This window comes from Triticum urartu, chromosome 4A (assembly GCF_056163025.1).
Source record: "Triticum urartu cultivar PI428250 chromosome 4A, HENAU_Tu73, whole genome shotgun sequence".
Classification (NCBI taxonomy): Eukaryota; Viridiplantae; Streptophyta; class Magnoliopsida; order Poales; family Poaceae; genus Triticum; species Triticum urartu.
In genome coordinates, this window is record NC_141876.1 from 357020010 (window position 1) to 357023973 (window position 3964).

The following is a 3964-nucleotide window of genomic DNA, read 5'->3' on the forward strand; positions in this document are numbered from 1 at the left end:
CAGCATGTCATACTTTGGTTCAGCGGTATTGTTGGACGAACTGCCCGGACCGACATTACGCGTACGCCTACACGAGACCGGTTCTCCCGACGTGCTTTGCACATAGGTGGCTGGAGGGTGACAGTTTCTCCAACTTTAGTTGAACCGAGTGTGGCTACGCCCGGTCCTTGCGAAGGTTAAAACATCACCAACTTGGCAAACTATCATTATGGTTTTGATGCATAGGTAAGATTGGTTCTTGCTTAAGCCCGTTGCAGCCACGTAAAACTTGCAACAACAAAGTAGAGGACGTCTAACTTGTTTTTGCAGGGCATGTTGTGATGTGATATGATCAAGACATGATGCTAAATTTTATTGTATGATATGATCATGTTTTGTAACCGAGTTATCGGCAACTGGCAGGAGCCATATGGTTGTCGCTTTATTGTATGCAATGCAATCACGCTGTAATGCTTTACTTTATCTCTAAGCGGTAGCGATAGTCGTGGAAGCATAAGATTGGCGAGACGACAACGATGCTACGATGGAGATCAAGGTGTCGCGCCGGTAACGATGGTGATCACGACGGTGCTTCGAGGATGGAGATCACAAGCACAAGATGATGATGGCCATATCATATCACTTATATTGATTGCATGTGATGTTTATCTTTTATGCATCTTATCTTGCTTTGATTGACGGTAGCATTATAAGATGATCTCTCACTAATTATCAAGAAGTGTTCTCCCTAAGTATGCACCATTGCGAAAGTTCTTCGTGCTGAGACACCACGTGATGATCGGGTGTGATAGGCTCTACGTTCAAATACAACGGGTGCAAAACAGTTGCACACACGGAATAGTCAGGTTATACTTGACGAGCCAAGCATATACAGATATGACCTCGGAACACGGAGACCAAAAGGTCGAGCATGAATCATATAGTAGATATGATCAACATAGCGATGTCCACCAATGAAACTACTCCATCTCACGTGATGATCGAACATGGTTTAGTTGATTTGGATCACGTAATCACTTAGAGGATTAGAGGGATGTCTATCTAAGTGGGAGTTCTTAAGTAATATGATTAAATTGAACTTAAATTTATCATGAACTTAGTCCTGGTAGTATTTTGCAAATTACGTTATAGATCAATAGCTCGCGTTGTTGCTTCCCTGTGTTTATTTTGATATGTTCCTAGAGAAAATTGTGTTGAAAGATGTTAGTAGCAATGATGCGGATTGGATTCGTGATCTGAGGTTTATCCTCATTGCTGCACAGAAGAATTATGTCCTTGATGCACCACTAGGTGACAGACCTATTGCAGGAGCAGATGCAGACGTTATGAATGTTTGGCTAGCTCAATATGATGACTACTTGATAGTTTAGTGCACCATACTTAAATGGCTTAGAATCGGGACTTCAAAGAAGTTTTGAACGTCATGGACCATATGAGATGTTCCAGGAGTTGAAGTTAATATTTCAAGCAAATACCCGAGTTGAGAGATATGAAGTCTCCAACAAGTTCTATAGCTAAAAGATGGAGGAGAATCGCTCAACTAGTGAGCATGTGCTCAGATTGTCTGGGTACTACAATCGCTTGAATCAAGTGGGAGTTAATCTTCCAGATAAGATAGTGATTGACAGAATTCTCTAGTCACCATCACCAAGTTAGTAGAACTTCGTGATGAACTATAATATGCAAGGGATAACGGAAACAACTCCCAAGCTCTTCGTGATGCTGAAATCAACGAAGGTAGAAATCAAGAAAAACATCAAGTGTTGATGGTACACAAGACCACTAGTTTCAAGAAAAGGGCAGAGGGGAGAAGGGGAACTTCAAGAAGAACAGCAAGCAAGTTGCTGCTCAAGTGAAGAAGCCCAAGTCTGGTCCTAAGCCTGAGAATAAGTGTTTCTACTGCAAAGGGACTGGTCACTAGAAGCGGAACTACCCCAAGTGATTGGCAGATGAGAAGGATGGCAAAGTGAACATAAGTATATTTGATATACATGTTATTGATGTGTACTTTACTAGTGTTTATAGCAACCCCTCAGTATTTGATACTAGCTCAGTTGCTAAGATTAGTAACTCGAAACGGGAGTTGCAGAATAAACGGAGACTAGTTAAGGGTGAAGTGACGATGTGTGTTGGAAGTGGTTCCAAGATTGATATGATCATCATCGCACACTCCCTATACTTTCGGGATTAGTGTTGAACCTGAATAAGTGTTATTTGGTGTTTGCGTTAAGCATGAATATGATTTGATCATGTTTATTGTAATACGGTTATTCATTTAAGTAAGAGAATAAATTGTTGTTCTATTTACATGAATAAAACCTTATATGGTTACACACCCAATGAAAATAGTTCGTTGGATCTCGATCGTAGTGATACACATAATCATAATATTGAAACCAAAAGATGCAAAGTTAATAATGATAGTGCAACTTATTTGTAGCACTGCTGTTTAGGTCATATTGGTGTAAAGCGCATGAAGAAACTCCATGCTGATGGGATTTTGGAATCACTTGATTATGAATCACTTGATGCTTGCAAACCATGCCTCATGGGCAAGATGACTAAGACTCCGTTCTCCGGAGCGAGCAACTGACTTATTGGAAATAATACATACTGATGTATGCGGTCCGATGAGTGTTAAGGCTCACGGCAAGTATCGTTATTTTCTGAACTTCATAGATGATTTGAGTAGATATGGGTATATCTACTTGATGAAACATAAGTCTGAAACATTTGAAAATTTCAAAGAATTTCAGAGTGAAGTGGAAAATCATCGTGACAAGAAAATAAAGTTTCTACGATCTGATCGCGGAGACAAATATTTGAGTTACGAGTTTGGTCTTCAATTAAAACAATGTGGAATAGTTTCACAAACTCATGCCACATGGAACACCACAGCATAATGGTGTGTCCGAACGTCATAACCGTACTTTATTGGATATAGTGCAATCTATGATGTCTCTTACCGATCTACCACTATCGTTTTGGGGTTATGCATTAGAGACAACTGCATTCACGTTAAAAGGGCACCATCTAAATCTGTTGAGACGACACCGTATGAACTGTGGTTTGGCAAGAAACCTAAGTTGTCGTTTCTTAAAGTTTGGGGTTGCAATGCTTATGTGAAAAAGTTTCATCCTGATAAGCTCAAACCCAAATCGGAAAAGTGTGTCTTCATAGGATACCCAAAAAGTTACTGTTGGGTACACCTTCTATCACAGATCCAAAGGCAAGACATTCGTTGCTAAGAATGGATCCTTTCTAGAGAAGGAGGTTCTCTCGAAAGAAGTGAGTGGGAGGAAAGTAGAACTTGATAAGGTAATTGTACCTTCTCCCTTATTGGAAAGTAGTTCATCACAGAAATCTGTTCCTGTGACTACTACACCAATTAGTGAGGAAGCTAATGATGATGATCATGTAACTTCATATCAAGTTACTACCGAATCTCGTAGGTAAACCAGAGTGAGATCCGCACCAGAGTTGTACGGTAATCCTGTTCTGGAGGTCATGCTACTTGACCATGACGAACCTACGAACTATGAAGAAGCGATGGTGAGCCCAGATTCCGCAAAATGGCTTGAGGCCATGAAATCTGAGATGGGATCCATGTATGAGAACAAAGTATGGACTTTGGTTGACTGGCCCGATGATCGACAAGCAATTGAGAATAAATGGATCTTCAAGAGGAAGACGGACGCTGATAGTAGTGTTGCTATCTACAAAGCTAGAATTGTCGCAAAAGGTTTTCGACAAGTTCAAAGTGTTGACTACGATGAGAGTTTCTCACTCGTATCTATGCTTAAGTCTGTCCGAATCATGTTAGCAATTGCCGCATTTTATGAAATCTGGCAAATGGATAAACAAAACTGCATTCCTTAATAGATTTATTAAAGAAGAGTTGTATATGATACAACCAGAAGGTTTTGTCAATCCTAAAGGTGCTGACAAAATATGCAAGCTCCAG